Consider the following 18,317-nt stretch of genomic DNA (forward strand, 5'->3'; position numbering starts at 1 on the left):
TATATATTATGTAAATATAAATAAAAAATTATATCTTTTAATTCCATGTCACAATTTTTTAAAAATTATTGTATTCCATATGCACGTCATATGGCATCTTGTATTTTGTGTCTGTGTTTGTGTCACTCTGCGTACACTTTTTTTTTTTGCCTGTGAAACGGGAGTTCAGTTTTAGACATGTAGACTTGTCTAGCATAACATGGCATATTTGATAGTATTTGTTAGTACGAACTGTTGGATTTAATTTTCTATTATGGGCTTAATATGTAAAATTAAATATGTACAACAGTCTAATTGTAAAGTCAATTTTAAATGTGGTCTTGATTGTGAATAATTGACTATTGAGGTATCAACTAATTATAGATATTAAGTGTAGAGACCATTATATAATTCTTATTTCGTTAAAGGACCGAAATAGGAATTGTACTAACGCTACAGGTATATAAAGGTTGTGGTCCCCAGAGGAGTTGAATACGATTCAGTTTTACGTTCCTTTCGTACTGCTTCCGCTAAAATCGATTCTTCAATTCTCTGGAAGGCTGCAAACCTAATTCTACACATCAAGATCGACGAACAACGATGTCAGGTACGCAACCTTTTCTTATTCAATCTATTTTATTGAATCTAGTGGTTTGCACGATCTAGGTTATTGTGGAATTATTTGAGATTAATTTATAACAAGTGGTATCAGAGCCTTGTGCATAATTGCTAGATTTTAGATTGATTTTCGTATGTTTTTTTTATTTATTTGTTTACCCTACTGTTTACGGATTGAGGGTTTTGTTTAATAATAATAAAAAAAAAATTTTTTTGTTCTCACTGTTCTTCGGATTCCCCAAGAACAGATAAGAGGTTTTGAACTAACGCCATTGACGATTAATTGTTCGTTTGGTATTTTGCTTTTTTTTTTTTTGCTGGCCGGATCTTATTTAAAAAAAAAAAAAAAAAAAATAGTTCCTGGTTTCTTTGGAGAGAGTCGGCGGAAAGGAGAGCTTGTCTCTGATCGTTTTGGTTTTAAGGTTAGGGATGGAAAATTACGGTTAGGTCCCTAGAAAATTTCGTATTAGGCCCTAATTTTTTGTAACTTCAGATTAGGCCCCTAAGTTTCTGTAATTTCAAATTAGGCCCCTAATTTTCTGTAACTTTAGATTAGGCCCCTAATTTCCTGTTTTCTTTCGTCTAGACCTATGGACATATATTTAATTAAATTAGACCCCGAACTTTATTTATTTAGTCCAATTTTATAACTTAGTCTCTAATTTAGTGACTTATATATATATATATATTTGGGCTAAATAATTTTAGATTATTAAATATTTAGACATTCAATTCATTTAATTGCAATTGTTTTGTTTTAATTACAATTAAATGAATTAATTTGTCGACTTGAGGTTAAATTTTAGAGTGATGAAGTCCCTATTGTGTTTGATATTTGTTAAAATAAATTGATTTGATCAATAAGTCACCAAAGTGACCTCTATTGCTTGAATTGATTTATTTTAGAATATTAGACAGGTGTATTAGAATTCGTTGCGGATAGTTAATCGGCCCAAAGGAAGGTTACTATCTGGCTGAGTTTTGAATACATGTTTGGCAATAAATATCTGATAATTGTTTGATTATTTTCCATGACAATGATATATCGGCCCAAAGGAAGATTTATTGTTTGTCAGGACTATGTTATCAATATTTGATTGCTGCGTTGAGATACTAATTACAAGTTAATGTTTTACATCCAAAGATGAGAATGTTAATGTTGTGTCTGTATCTTATTTCCATTTTTGATCTCTACTTATGTGAATTGTTTCATTTATGGATTGTGAGCTTATACTTATCTATTTGTTTATTTTCTCTGATGTCAGCTAACATGTCATTTAATCCTGATTGTGTCCCTAAACTTGAGGGATCAAATTTTGAGTCTTGGAAATCAGATATTATTATCTTTCTGGGCTGTATGGATTTGGATCTTGCTCCTCTTACTGATACGAGCACTGATGTTCAAAGGGTTCAGTATGAGAAGTGGGAGCGTTCTAATCGCTTAGGTCTGATGATCATGCAGAAAGGAGTCCCAGAACATGTTCGAGACTCTGTCTCAGCTGAAAAGGACAATGCTCAAACTATCTTGCCGAGCTGGAGAGGGCTTATGTCAAGAATGACAAAGCCGAAGTGGGAACACTTTTAGGAAAATTAACCTCCATGAAGTTTGCTGGCAATGGTGGTGTTCGGGAGCATATTCTTAGCATGTCTCAGATTGCAAAGAGACTGAAGGCACTGGGCATGGCTTTACCAGATGACCTTTTAGTCCATTTGGTTATGAATTCTCTTCCTTCTCAGTATGGACAAATTAGGACTTCCTATAATTGTCAGCCGAATAAATGGACTCTTAACGAGCTCATTTCTCATTGTGTTGATGAGGAGGAAAAGATGAATTCTAACAAAAGAGAGAGTGCTCATTTTGTTTCTTCAGCTGGGAAGGGCAAGAACAAGAAAAGAAAGAGGCCTTCTGCAAAGACTGTTGAAAAGGCTATTGAGAAACCTGCTGCTGCTACTGTTGTAGATCCAGTACAAAAGAAGCCTTATGTGTCAAAATGCTTCTTTTGTGGAAAGACGGATCACTTGAGAAAGGACTGTCCTAAATTTGCTATTTGGCTTGCAAAGAAGGGTAAGTGCCTTGTTTTAGTCTGTTGTGAAGTTAATTTAACTTCAGCTCCTAAAAACACTTATTGGATGGATTCTGGTGCTACCGCTCATATAAGTGTTTCATTGCAGGGCTGCCTCAACTACAGAAAGCCAACTGACGGTGAAAGATACGTCTATGTGGGAAATGGCGATCCGGTTGAAGCAGAGGCAATTGGACATTTTAGATTATGTTTAAGTACTGGTTATTTTTTGGATCTTATAGATACTTTTGTTATTCCCTCTTTTAGAAGGAATTTGATTTCTGTTTCCTTTTTGGACAAATCTGGTTTTCATTGTTCTTTTGGAGACAGTGTATTTACTTTATCTATGAATTCAAAAGTTTTGGGTACTGGTTGCTTGAATGAATGTGATAATCTATATATGTTAGACATTGATACTAGTTATCATGAATCCCTGCATGTTACTACAAGAGGTACCAAAAGAAAGTTGAATATTGATAACTCAGCTGTACTTTGGCATAGACGTTTGGGTCATGTATCCAAATCAAGAATTGAGCGTCTTGTTTCTGATGGTATCTTAGATACACTTGATTACACAGGTTTGGATTCTTGTATTGAGTGTATTAAAGGAAAACAGACTAAACAAAAGAGACTAGGTGCCATTCGGTCATCCAATGTTTTAGAACTAATTCATACAGATATTTGCGGTCCATTCCATATTGCAGCTAGAAATGGCCAAAGATATTTTATATCATTCATTGATGACTATTCTCGTTATGGTTACTTATATCTCATTCATGAAAAATCTGAGTCTTTGGACGTGTTCAAATCTTATAAAGCCGAAGTTGAAAATCAACTAGGAAAGAAGATTAAATCTGTTCGATCTGACCGTGGTGGTGAATATTATGGTAAATATGACGGTTCAGGCGAACAACGTCTAGGACCTTTTGCACTTTTCCTACAGGAATATGGAATTGTCCCTCAACATACAATGCCTGGTACTCCCAGCATGAATGGTGTATCTGAGAGACGTAATAGGACTCTTATGGATATGGTAAGGAGTATGATTAGTCATTCTACTTTACCAGAGTCTCTGTGGGGTGAAGCGTTAAAGACAGCAGCTTATCTTCTCAATAGGATTCCATCTAAGGTAGTTGCTAAAACACCTTATGAACTTTAGACTGGACATAAGCCTAGTCTAAAGCATCTTCATGTTTGGGGATGTCCAGCTGAAGCAAGGCCTTACAAGCCGAATGAAACAAAACTGGACTCCAAAACTATCAGCAGCTACTTTGTTGGATATTCTGAGAGGTCTAGGGGTTACAAGTTTTATAATCCTACTTCCAGAACTTTTTTTTTGAAACGAGAATTGCAACATTTTTTGAGGATGTTGATTTTGGAGGGAGAAATAAAGAAAGAAACATTGTCTTTGAAGAGGAACCAAGTAAGGATGATTCGGTTCTCATTCCTTTTGTTGTTTCTGATAGCGTACAGACTCCAGTTGCTCCTGTCGCTATTCAAGATCCAATTCAAGACAATGCTATTCTTCCTCAAGAACAAATTCAACAACCTCAAGAATTAGAGCCTGTTCAAATGCCTTTAAGGAGATCTACTAGGGAAAGAAGAAGTGCTATTCTAGATGATTATATAGTGTTTCTTCAGGAACATGAGGATACTGTAGACATGATAGATGATGATCCAGTTAGTTTCTATCATGCCATGCAGAGTTCTGACTCTCATAAGTGGATTGAGGCAATGAACGAAGAGTATAAGTTTATGCAAGACAATCAAGTTTGGGATCTTGTTCAATTACCTGAAGGAAAGAAACCCATTGGTTGCAAATGGATATTTAAAACCAAAAGAGATTCTCAAGGTAATATGGAAAGATATAAAGCATGTCTTGTAGCAAAAGGCTTTACTCAAAAGGAAGGGATTGACTATAAAGAAACCTTCTCTCCAGTTTTTTTGAAGGATTCTTTTAGGACAATCATGGCCTTAGTTGCAAATCTTGATCTTGAGCTTCATCAAATGGATGTTAAGACTGCGTTTCTCAATGGCGACATTGATGAAACAATATATATGGTGCAACCAGAAAATTTTGTAATTGGAGATCCAAAACATCTGGTATGCAAATTAAAGAAATCCATTTATGGACGCAAGCAAGCTTCTCGTCAATGGTACTTTAAGTTCAACCAAGTAATTGTCTCGTTTGGTTTTGAGGCAAATGCTGTTTAAAATTGTGTGTACCATAAGTTCAGTGGGAGTAGGTTTATCTTTTTGGTCTTATATGTGGATGACATACTTCTTGCTACTAATTGTAAAGTCTTGCTGCATGAAACCAAAGTTTTTCTTTCAAAGCATTTTGAGATGAAAGATTTAGGTGAAGCTTCTTTTGTTTTAGGGATTCAGATACATCGAGACCGTTCTCGAGGTATTCTTGGATTATCACAAAAGAGCTATATTGATAAAGTTCTCAAGAGATTTAGTATGCAGAATTCTAGACCATTGGATACCCCTATTGCAAAAGGTGATAAATTTAGTAATCAACAATGTCCAAGGAGTGAACTTGAAATTCAGGAAATGCAAAAGGTTCCTTATGCGTGAGCTGTAGGAAGTCTTATGTATGTTCAAGTTTGTACTCATCCAGACATTTCTTTTATAGTTGGCATGTTAGGTAGATATCTCAGCAATCCAGGAATGGATCATTGGAAAGCAGCCAAAAGAGTCATGAGATATCTTCAGAGGACTAAGGGACATATGCTCACATATAGGAGATCAGATCAGCTTGAGTTCATTGGGTATACTGATTCTGATTTCGCTGGATGCCAAGACAGTAGAAAATCCACATCTGGCTACGTTTTTCTATTGGCTAGCGGTGCTATTTCTTGGAAGAGTGTGAAACAAACTCTAGTAGCAACCTCCACCATGGAAGCTGAATTTGTAGCATCTTATGAGGCATCCAATCAAGCTATTTGGCTAAGAAACCTTGTCACTGCGCTGCGTGTAGTAGGTGGAATAGAAAGACTACTGAAGTTGTATTGTGACAGCAGGTCAGCCGTTTTATTCTCCAACAACAACAGGAGCTCTTCTCGATCAAAACACATTGAGATTAAGTTCTTGGCTGTGAAGGAGAGGGTACAGAGTGGACAGATATCCTTAGAGCATATTGGAACAAACTCTATGATTGCGGATCCGCTTACAAAGGCAGTGATACCGAAAGTTTTCCATGAGCACACCGCTCATATGGGTATCGTTTTGTTTGAGACTGTCTAGTTTTAGTGGGAGTTTGCTCTTTATGTATACATTATGTTTTTCAATGCTCTATTTTGTTTTGGATATGTTTTATTATGAAATTTTGTTGAGTACTCATTTTGGTTGATGGTTACACTCTGTATTATTATTATTGTTTTGCTTGATCTCACTTTTGTTGGTGACCAGTTGGAAACAGACATGATGATCACATTACATGTAGTTTTCATGCTACACTTCTATAATGAATCTATGTCATTTAGGGGTATCGGTAATGTAGTTGATGATGAACTTAGTCATGAGATCTATGGCGAATGTTTCTTCAGTTCTTTATCAATATAATTAATGGACGAGATTGTTTTTGGATACCTTGTATGACTGCGTTTGTTGAGCTCATTTTGGTGTATGTATTTTATTTAACATAATGTCGCCCAAGTGGGAGATTGTTGGATTTAATTTTCTATTGTGGGCTTAATATGTAAAATTAAATATGTACAGCAGTCTAATTATAAAGTCAATTTTAAATGCGGTCTTGATTGTGAATAATTGACTATTGAGGTATCAACTAATTATAGATATTAAGTGTAGAGACCATTATATAATTCCTATTTCTTTAAAGGACCGAAATAGGAATTGTACTAACGCTACAGGTATATAAAGGTCGTGGTCCCCAGAGGAGTTGAAAAACTCAAAAGATGAAGATATGTTCAAAGTGAGCATGAAAGGGAAGAGTTTTGCACTAGATTTTCTACAGGCAAAGCAATCGGTCTACTCAGCAACAACAGTGAATGCAGAAGTGTGGCATAAAATGCTGGGTCATTTTCATCATAGAGCAGTGGTGAATATGCAAAAGAATGAACTTGTTCGAGGTTTGCCTAATCTTGAAGTTGAACTGCCAGAATGCAAGGCTTGCCAATATGGAAAGCAATCAAGGCTTCCTTTCATGAAAGCTACCTGGAAAGTATCAGAAAAGCTTCAGTTGATTCATACTAATGTGGCTGGTCCTCATAGAACTCCTTCACTTAATGGGAGTAAGTATTATATGCTTTTCATTGATGATTATGTTCGCTCAAGGGTCAATTTCTAATCTCGGATTTTGATGATAAAAACAAAATAAATAAATTTAAATTATGTTATTTATGCTAATATTATTTTATGCAGAATTGTTATGAAAAGAAATCGTACAAGGCAAGTCCTACATTGAGTGTGAAGATATTCGAAGACCCTAGTAGCTAGGTATTTAGGACACTTTGTAGGATAGAGAGATAATTCATATATGAGCACATAAATTAAATTTTTTTTCTCATACAAAAATAGTTTTCGGAAATTAGAGTTTTCAAATAAATTCTTTTATGTGTTTTCGAAAGTATTCTTTAAAGTTAAAATGATTTAATTTCCTAAAACTAAAGAGATTACGTCTCCAAGGTTTTTGGTAATAAATCATACACTATCTTTTTCGGAAATCTCTTTGAGAAAACTAAGAGTACTTCAATTTATTCTCTTACCTTAAAAACGAAGGAAGAGTCTTTTCGTTTTTAGTAAGAACATCTTTCCGTAAAAATATTTTTCCAAATAATGCTGCCGAAAATCTTTTCTTTAAAAGAAAGCAAAATCGTGTTTTATTCTCTTACCAAAAAGGATAAAATAAATTTTTGGTAACAAAGATTTTCGCATCTTCTAAATAAGGAAAACAAATATTCTGATTTCCAATAACATATTCACTTTCCAAAAGCAAGAGACACGATGCTCTCTATAAATAGGAGCTTTCACGTCTTGAGCTGTGGTGAAGTAAGAGTTTTCGTTTTTAGAGCTTTCGTTTTAAGAGCATTCTCTCATTGATCAAATCTTTTTCTCTCAAAACTTACTCTCTACCCCCATTTTTCTTTTCATCTTTACACTTAACGTTTTTATCTTTAAAGAGAAAAGAATTTTTACAACTACTTTTGAAAAACGGTTCTGTGTTCTAAACGATTTTCTAATCTGATAAACTGTTTTTTCCTGTGCTTATATATGTGCATTTCTTTCTGTCTATTTAGATTTTGTAATCTACAGTAGACAAGTTTTTATTTGATAAACTTGTGTGTAATAGCTTAGGTGAGAAGCTATTGTGAAAGAGGTTATCAAGCGACCTTCTCCTTGTCTGAGATTTTAATGTCTTGAATTGAGTTTCTGTACTCTGCCAAAAACAGAAAGGGTTGAGGTTAACTAGAACCTTTGGAAAATCTAGTGGGATAAAAGGGTAGATCTAGGTGTTGATCTATTGCCTTGTACTGTTGGTTTTTCTCTTACCCTTGAAAAGAGATAACATAGTTGAGGATCTCAAGATGAGTCTTGGGGAGTGGATGTAGGCGAGTTAGCGCCGAACCACTATAAATCACTGTGTTGATCTTTTAATTTCTGAAGTTTGCTTGATACTGCTTTTATTACACTTCTGTTTACATTTTAGAAATGCTAAAGTTGAAAATGAATTTGATGTTCTAAAACTGTAATAAGTCTTATCTTTTCTGAACATTAAAACTCTGGAATTCTGATAAGTGAATATGCCATGTTCTAAACAGTTCTTTTATTCACATTATATTTCACTGCTTGGGTTTCTAATTAATTTTCTAAACTTTATGAGGAAGTTCTAATTACAATAGCTTTCCATCATAAAGTAGTTCTGATACTTAATTAAGGCTTTGTGAAGCAGTTCTAAATTCAATAACTGTCTCTCACACAGTCTTATGTGATTTTCTAAACTTTATGAGGAAGTTTTAATTACAATAGCTTTCCTTCATAAAGAAGTTCTAATATTGAATAAGTCAGTGTGAAGCAGTTCTAATCGATAGTTGCACTTTGCACAGACTTTCTATCTTTTATGAATAGAACATTGTGAGGCGATTCTAATCCATATTCTATTCTCACAAAGTTCCTTATTTTTCTGCTGCACTTAGAATTCTATATTTTGTTTAGAAATTCTAAAATTTATATCTGTTTTTAGAAAACCCAATTCACCCCCCTCTTGGGTTGTGCCATACATATACGGGACCCATAGATTATAGCAGAATGTGCTGGATATATTTTCTCAGATTCAAATCAGAAGTGGCTGGTGTGTTCTGGAAATTCAAGAACTGGATTGAAACACAAAGTGGCTGCAAAATTCAGACGTTGAGGTCTGATAATGGGAAGGAGTACATGTCTGCAAGAGGCTGGAATTGAACATCAACTCACTGCTCCATATACTCCTCAGCAAAATGGAGTCAGTGAACGTAAAAATCATACAGTGATGGAGATGGGTAGGTGCTTACTTCATGAAAAGGAGTTGCCAAAAGAATACTGGGCAGAGGCTGCTAACACTTCTGTGTTTTTGCTGAACCGACTTCCTACAAAGGCAGTTGATGGGAAGACACCTTTTGAGGCTTGGTATGGTTACAAACCCTCTTTAAAAAATTTAAGAGTGTTTGGCTGCTTGTGTTTCACTTATGTGCCTCAGATTAAAAGAGACAAGCTCGACAGAAAAGCTGAAGCTGGAATCTTTGTGGGATACAGTTCAGTTTCAAAGGCTTATAGAGTTTTTCAACTTGATACAAGAAAAATTCTAATAAGCAATGATGTGCATTTTATGGAAGATGCTAAATGGAATTGGAAATGAGATCAGGCTGGTACAATTCCAATTCAAGATTTAAAGTTGCTAGAGCTGTCCAAAACTGATTTGGTTGATGATGAACCTATCAGAGGCACAAGATCACTTTCTGAAATCCATCAGAAGTGCAATATTACGGTCTTGGAACCATAAAATTTTCAGGAGGCAAAAAGAGATAAAAAATGGGTAGCTGCAATGGAGAGGAGTTGAGTATGATTGAAAAAAATAAAACGTGGCAGCTGGTAAAAAGACCTGATGACAGAAAGGGCATTGGAGTAAAGTGGGTGTTCAGAACAAAGCTGAATGGAGATGGCTCTATAAACAAGCATAAAGCAAGGCTTGTTGTGAAAGGTTATGCTCAAATCCCTGGTGTTGATTTTTCTGACACATTTGCTCCTGTTGCCAGAATTGAAACAATCAGGTTGCTGCTGGCTATTGCTGCTCAAAAGGGTTGGAAAGTGTACCAGTTAGATGTCAAGTCAGCGTTTCTAAATGGTCTTCTTGAGGAGGAGATCTACGTTGAACAACCAGAGGGGTTTGTTGTGAAAGAGCAAGAAGATGTTTATTTGCTCAAAAAAGCACTATACGGCCTGAAACAGGCACCAAGGGCCTGGTATAGGCACCAAGGGCCTGATATAGCAGAATTGATGAGCATTTGATGCAGCTGGGATCCAAAAAAAGTCTAAATGAGGCTACCCTCTACATCAAAAGTGATGAGATCAATTTTGTTGTTGTTTCCCTGTATGTGGATGACTTGTTATAGGAAGCAATTTGGAACTTGTGAATAAATTCAAGAAAGATATGCAACAGACCTTTGAGATGACTGACTTGGGGGAAATGACATATTTTCTTGGAATGGAGGTTCAACAAAAGGAGAAAGAGGTGTTCATTTGCCAAACCAAATATGCTAAAGAAATTCTGAAGAAATTCATAATGGATGAGTGCAAGATTGCTACAACTCCTATGGGTAAAAATGTAAAGCTCAGCAAGGAAGATGTAGCGGAAAAGGTTGATGAAACTCTTTACAAAAGTCTAGTGGGTTGTTTGATGTATTTAACTGCCACAAGACCTGACATCTTACATTCTGTGAGTCTGCTATCTCGATTGACGAATTGTGCTACTGAAACTCATTTTTCTGCTGCTAAAAGAGTTCTAAGATATGTGAAAGGAACATTGAAGCATGGAATCAAGTTCGGTGCTAGTCAGTTTCATGTTCTGCAGGGCTATTCTGATAGTGATCATGGTGGTTCTGATGATATGAAGAGTACTTCAGGTTATTGTTTTAATCTGGGGTCAGGAATGTTCTCTTGGTGTTGTAAAAAACAAGAAGTTGTTGCACAATCAACTGCGGAGGCAGAATTTATTGCAGCTACAGTTGCTGCAAATCAAGCTTTATGGCTTAGAAAGGTGTTATTTGATCTGAACCTGAAGCAAAATGAAGGCACATATGTGTTTGTGGATAACCAAGCAGCAATAGCTATCTCAAACAATCCCGTTTTCATGGAAAAACGAAACACTTTAATATCAAATTGTTTTTCCTTAGAGACGTGTAGAAAGAAGGTTCTGTTGTTCTGAAATATTGCAAAACTGATGACAATGTTGCAGACATCTTTACCAAATCTTTGGAAAGAAGCAAATTTGAGTTTCTAAGGGAAAAACTTGGAGTTTGCAGCATCAAAGCCAAGGAGGAGTGTTACGAAGTTGACTTAGCTGCTGCACTTCCAATTTAGTTGCTGCATTTTTTCTTTTTCTGTTATGTTTTGACTTGTTCTACTGCATTTCAGTCATTATTTCCATTTTTCTAGCTGAGTTGTTAAACATGGAGGCATGTTCCATGGTTGAGCTGAAATATAGGAATTTCTGTTATCTTTTTTTTGTTGTATTTAAGCACATTTGCAGTTAATAAAAAATGTACACTGCAATATTCTTTTTTTTCTCTGTTATTTCTTAGTTTGCTCCAACACGTTTCAAGACTGTGTGTGGAATTGCTAGGGGGCTTCTCTATCTTCATCAAGATTCAAGATTAAGAATTATACATAGAGATCTTAAACCCAGTAACGCATTACTTGATAATGAGATGAACCCGAAAATTTCAGATTTTGGCATGGCCAGAACTTTTGGAGGAGATCAGACTGAAGGAAACACTAGAAGGGTGGTTGGAACATAGTAAGTATTGTATTCATTTCCAAGTTGATATGATTAATTACCTCCTTGTCATAAATGTGTTTCACTGGTAATTGTTCTGTAGTGGTTATATGGCGCCAGAGTATGGCAGTGATGGGCTATTTTCAGTTAAATCTGATGTTTTTAGCTTCGGTATCCTAATGTTAAAGACAACTACTGGAAAGAGAAGTCGTGGATTTTATCACACAGACCACAGCGTTAACCTTATTGGATATGTAAGTGTTGCTCAATCCAAAATTTAGATTGAACTTGGAATAGTATTTTATATCTTCTGTTTGGTTCTCGTGAAATCTAATTTTTTTTAGATATTGTTAGTGTTTGAATAACTTATGTTGTTTGGAACTAAAGAGAAGGATAAAAGCCTGAGAATAAAACTTATTTGATTCTAAATTTTGTGTATTAATTTGTCTATCAATAAAAGCTTTTGGTATGTTTCAGGCATGGAGATTGTGGAATGAAGGGAATGTCTTGGAATTGGTGGAATCATTTTTAATGGAGTCTTGCAGTTTATTAGAAGTTAAACGATGCATCCATATCAGCCTCTTATGCGTTCAACAACATGCAGAGGACAGGCCAAGCATGGCATCTGTGGTTTTAATGTTAGGCAGCAAGAATGAACTGCCTCAGCCCAAAAGACCTGGTTTTTTTATAGAATCACGTCCACTAGAAACACAATCTCCCACGAGCAATCCAGGATCATCTTCAGAAAATGAAATTAGCTTATCAGCGTTGCAGGGTCGATAATGGATCATGAAACTGCTATCACTGGTGTTGTTTATCCATAAGTTTTGTATGTTTCGTTTGAGGAAGTGATAATGCAAAAATGTGAGAACAGATTACAGTGCTTAATGGGGGATAAGAACAAATCAGCAAAGCTTGCAGAGTTTCCCTGCTTCTTTGGGGTCAATTGTAAAATTGATATCCTTTTCATTCCTGACGACTAAATTCCCAGAATAAAAAACCTGTGCTATTTTCTTTAAATTTGATGACCAAATAACACTACTGGTACTTTTATTATTAACAAGCATCAGATGGCCTGTATGGTCACACGACAACCTAAGGTGTGCTTCCTTGTCCAAATTTTTTCCCTTATTAGTAATTTATTTCGAATGTGTCTGCATCCAAATATCGTTATCAGATAGCGTTCGTAGCAACTTCTAAATTATAAAATGCATGAATGAGAGTTTTCACTTGATCAATTAATTCCAGTAGGTTAAATGTATAAGTTTGATACCTAAACTTTACAAGAAAAACTTAGTAGTGATACGCTTAATTTTTTTTTTCACCCATCAAATCTTTAAATTTGTACAATTATACTTATTGAACAATTTAATTTATAAAATTACACGTATTTAATATTTCAATTTATAAAATTATACTAATTGAATACTTATTATAAGATAGTAAGGAAAATTATGAAAATCATTGTTTAATAATTTGTGATTAAAAGATGTATAAAGTGTTCCACTGATTAAATAGAATATATTAATTTTATAAATTGAAGTATTCTATTTGTACAATTTGATAAATTGAAGGACTAATGGTCAATTTTAAAGATAAGAAATAGATTTCTAAAGCTGAGCCATTCCAATAATGTTATGCTATCATATGACATTTGCATGAACTATATTAATACATTAAATAATAAAATCAAATCATACCAAGTGAAAGCCTAATTGAAAAAATATGTCACATATCAAATTAAAATGCTAAGTGGATATGCCATCTGTCAACTCTTTAGAGAAAAAAATGCTTAATATATATATATATATATATATATATATACACACACATCGATGTCTCTACATCAAATGTATCTAAGCTACCGTTCAAGGTTTTTTTTACTTATAAAAGTTGGAAAAAACACAGAAAGTCAGATTAAAGTTGGCAACTAGGAAGATTTTTTTCTTGAATTAATATTATTTTAATAGGATATTTGCGGATTTTCCTAGAGATATGGAAATATGTTTAGAGATTTATAGTTGTGGATGGATGGATGAAGAGTGGTCTAGAGAGTCTCTGATGACTCTCAATATAGTTTAGATATCGCATCAAAGAAGCAGTCAGCAGAAATGTCTTACCGTCCCAAGCTAATTTGCGCCCTTTCTTTTTTTTTGGTCATATCTAATTTACTATTTTTGTTCTGCAAATTCTCGAATGCAACTGATACTCTTACTTCATCGCAATCAATTGTTGATGGCCAGACCTTAGTTTCAAAAGATGGAATTTTTGAGCTTGGTTTCTTTAGTCCTGGTAGTTCCGGGAAGCGTTACTTGGGAATTTGGTAAAAAAAAATTCCAGTTAGAACTGTCGTTTGGGTGGCAAATCGGAGCAATCCAATCAATGATTCTACTTGTTTGCTGATGATAGACAGTACAAGTAAAAATCTTGTGCTTATTAATAGCAACAACGGCGTTGTTTGGTCATCGTCAAACTCAACGAAGGAAGCCCAAAATCCAGTAGTACAGCTCCTGGATTCCGGGAATCTTGTCTTAAGAGATGGAAATAATGGAAATTCTGGAATATACTTGTGGCAGAGCTTTGATTATCCAACTGATACATTACTAGCAGGAATGAAGATCGGAGAGAAATTGAAGCCCCAACATAGTATGCGTCTTGTATCATGGAAAAACTGGGATGATCCGTCGCCTGGGGACTTTGTTTGGGACTTAGGAGTAGTACATGATATTGTTGAATCAGCTATCAGGAAAGGCTCCAGTATCTTGTTTCGATCAGGGCCATGGAATGGCGTTACATTTAGTGGTCTACCACAATTTACGCCTAGCCAGGTTTATGATCCAAAGTTTGTGCGTAATGAAGAGGAAGTTTACTATTTATTCTACCAAAGGGATACCAGTCTAACATACAGGCCTGTACTGAACCAAACCAACAATAGACTTGAGTTGCTATTATGGGATCAAACTTCTCAATCTTGGCATCGGCAGTTTTATTTTCCATCCGATCACTGTGATTCTTATGACATTTGTGGTAGCTTTGGAATCTGTAAAACTTCTTTAACACCAGATTGTCACTGTTTGAAAGGATTCAGTCCTAAATCGCCGGAGAACTGGTACTCAAAGGATTTTTCTCAAGGGTGTGTCCGTAACAATTCATTGAACTGCAGCAGTGACGGTTTTATCAAATTCAAAGGGTTAAAATTACCAGATATTAGAGATACTTGGGCAAATGAAAGTATGAACCTCAATGAATGCAGAGCTAAATGCTTACAGAACTGTTCATGCACTGCATATTCAAGCTATGATAATTCTTTATTTGTTATGAAATTTTATAATCTGTTTTCCCTGTCTCTAAAAAGGAACTGAAACTGAATTGCCAGATCCAAACTAGAGGAAAACTATTAGATTGGTCCAAGCGTTTCAAGATTGTGTGTGGAATTGCTAGGGGAAGAAGCTGACCTGGAGAGAATTTTCATTGCAAAAAATTGAATTTATATTGCATGAAGATCAATCCCTTTAACGACTCTTTGTCATTGAGCTACTTCATTTTTATTATTGTATAAATATTTTTATAATTTACAAATCAAGTCTATGCATATATATATATGAGAACGAATTTTTTAAAAAATTAAAATTAAAATGACATGATTTTCATTTTACCTTTTTAATTGAAAGAATTAAATTCAATAAATTGGCATTACGAACTATGCAAATTGACATTAGTGGACCTTATAAGAATTAGAGACGACTTAGGAACATTAAACATTTTATAAATTGGCCATGTTACCATGCATTACTGCAATTGTCATATGAGAAAGCACATGTTTAGATGGATGAAACAAGAAATTTTATCCCTTTTCACACACTTTTTGTCTCCTATGAAGAAAGAGTATTTGTAGGAAATTAATAAAGAAAGAAAGTTATTGATATAGTCAAGAATTGCAAAAGGACAACATACTCCTCGTAAAGACACGTGCCTGACTAATTAAGGTCAATAGCTATCTTTGTAAGGCCTAGCCAATCGTAGGCTTGGCGGACAAAGTGACAGGCCATGATTCCCTCAAGCACAAGGGAATACAAAACTATTGGAATTGGAAATCAAATTTTTCTTAGATTTTTTTAAGAGAATACCAAGGGCTACATAATTTTATCCCTAAATAATATTATTTAAAAAATAAAAAAAATATTCAAAGTATAGAACATTAATTATTAATTAGGTTAGATTAGGAATGGCCGATTCAGTGAACTGTGGGTTTCGGTTCACTAAATCGCCGGTTCGAGATGTTTAAAATTTTAAACCGGAATTGACTCTTGAACCTCCGGTTCCGGTTCCGACAAACCGACAGTTCGAATTACGGTTCCGATTCGGTTCCGGCATTACGCAAATTTTTAAAAAAATAATAAAATTTTGATTCCAAATTCATAAATAAATAATAATTTTAAAATGTTTAAATTTTATTAACTAAATAAATTATTATAAAATTTTAAAACAAAAACTTCTATTTACTAACTTAGAACTATTATTACATTAAATTTACAAATTTTGCTAATTCACTAACATAGAAAACTATAAATGGAATATAAAAATAATGAAATGAGTTGGAAATTATTATTTTCAAATACTAAGAAAATTATTAAAAAAATCAAATGAAGTAAATTTATGAATGGAAAAAATTGAGATTAGAGAGAATTTGGAATTGGATGTAAGAAAATAAAAAATAAACAATAGATAATTTCAATATTGAGGAAAATAAAGCAATAGAAAAAATAATGAAATATGAAAATTTGAGACAATTTTAATTGAGAATAAGAGAAGAGTTATGATATAATTGGTTGTGAAATAAAAAATCATCAACTCATCATATTTATACATGTTTCTCATTTATTAGTTTTCCAAATTGTCCCTTATAACTGAAACGACCCGAAAATTTAATTTCGTAGAATTTTCATTTAAAAACTAAATTTTTTATTTCAACCAATGAAATTATACCTGCTAGTATTTTATTATTGCTAAACTGGACCCATAAACCAATTCGATTTTTCGAAAACCAAGCGAAAAACTCAAAAACCAAGCAAATTGAGCCAAATCATTAGATTAGACCAAATCGGTTCGAATCGAACCGGAATAGTCTAGAAGCCCAAGATTTTTTCTTTCTTTTCTTTTGTTTTTCTTTTTCTTTTTTCTTTTTTTTTCTTTTTTTTCTTTTCCCCTTCTCCTTCCTTGCGCCAGCACCAGCGCCGACCTCACTCTTCTCTCCCTCCCCTTTCATTTTTCGATCACCGGCGACCAGCCCTTTGCCGCCATCTCCCTGCTGCCGTCGCCTCCTCACCGCGCATCTCCGATCGTTCCTTCTCTCTCTCCCCATTCACTTCTGGCGAGAGCAGTAGTCGCAGGAAGAGTCGGGACTCCTCATCGACTTTCCGGTGACACCAGCCCATAGCCGACCAACCACATCGTCTCCAGCTACCACCGCTCGACGTCTCTCTCTCCTGCTCACGACTCTAGTGAGCACAGCAGCTCAGGTGAGCAACGATTCTATTTCAATCAACTTCAGCCACTTCAGTGGCTCTGAGCTTTCTCTCTCTTCGTTCCGGCGAGCACCACCACTGCCTCCGGTCAAGCAAAATTCTGGTAGTGTCGTACCTGGGTATTGGAATTAATTTTGGTTACTTCCTAGAAATTAATTAATTTCTAGCATTTTGTGGCTAGTCAATTTAATTTAATTATCATATTACCCAATATATTAAAAAGTGTTGATTCGATTAGAAGACTTTAATTAATTAAAGCCAATTTAAATTAGCACCAAACAAATTTAATTGAAGAATTTTGATAATTATATTAATGGAATTAAAGTGTGGATTTAATGTAGATTAGATTGAATGTATTATTGTTGTCTTGATAGAAAATTAAGAATATTGAATAAGAATTAATGGTGGGAGCTGTTCATGTGGGTCCCGAATATACATGGCACAACCCTAAGAGGGTTGTTAGAATCACGAATGAGAAATGCTAGGTTCCTGAAACACTATTCACACGACTAATAGTTGGGAAAATCTGATTTTTGACTATTAATTGACACTATAACTGCATTTTTTTAAGGAAATGTGTAAGTTAGGGTGTTTATTGTAGGTGTTTATTGTAGATCCTGTGAAAGAAATTAGAATGATTGTGATATGGTGGCAGCCAACCTAGCTACTTGCTTAAAATTTCTGCTTTGATATGAGGTATTTGACATGATAAGTTAAGTTTCGGGTGGTAAATGAGTCAACTAGTGTTTATAATATAGATTTTGATTGAGAGACCTTGATTTTCTTAGGCTGGCAGCAGCCATTTTAGTGTAATTCTTGAACTAAATCTGTGATATGAAGTAAATGAAGTTGTAAAATGAGTTCTTGAGAGACCTTGAGTGTTGTTTGTGGTAGGTGTGCGGTTTTGTTGTTAGGTGTATTTTGCTGGGGTAGGTGTGGGAGTTCTACTATTAATATATTATTCATCTATTTATATATTGCAGTTTCAAATCCTTTTCCATAAAGTATTTTGATTCATTATTTTTTTATAATAATAATAATCGAATAAGCCAATCGATAAAATTTCTTTATATAAAGAATCTTCAAATTTCAATTTGGTTCTGCTATTAATTCTTTTTAAAATTTTATTTATGGAGT

The 18,317-nt window shown here is 34.5% G+C and overlaps 1 long non-coding RNA gene and 1 pseudogene across 1 annotated transcript; both read left to right on the forward strand.

The window, feature by feature from the left end:
• Positions 1–2,578: 2,578 nt before the first annotated feature.
• Positions 2,579–2,961, forward strand: LOC149495009 (uncharacterized). The gene is made up of 2 exons (XR_016321630.1): positions 2,579–2,662; positions 2,770–2,961. It is a non-coding gene; the product is annotated as an uncharacterized LOC149495009 (long non-coding RNA).
• A 10,748-nt stretch (positions 2,962–13,709) lies between these two features.
• LOC149495010 (G-type lectin S-receptor-like serine/threonine-protein kinase At4g27290 pseudogene) lies at positions 13,710–15,089 on the forward strand (annotated as a pseudogene).
• Positions 15,090–18,317: the final 3,228 nt, after the last annotated feature.

Source organism: Jatropha curcas, chromosome 7 (genome assembly GCF_041381405.1).
Source record: "Jatropha curcas cultivar XTBG-Jc1 chromosome 7, XTBG_Jcur_1.0, whole genome shotgun sequence".
NCBI classification, from domain to species: Eukaryota; Viridiplantae; Streptophyta; class Magnoliopsida; order Malpighiales; family Euphorbiaceae; genus Jatropha; species Jatropha curcas.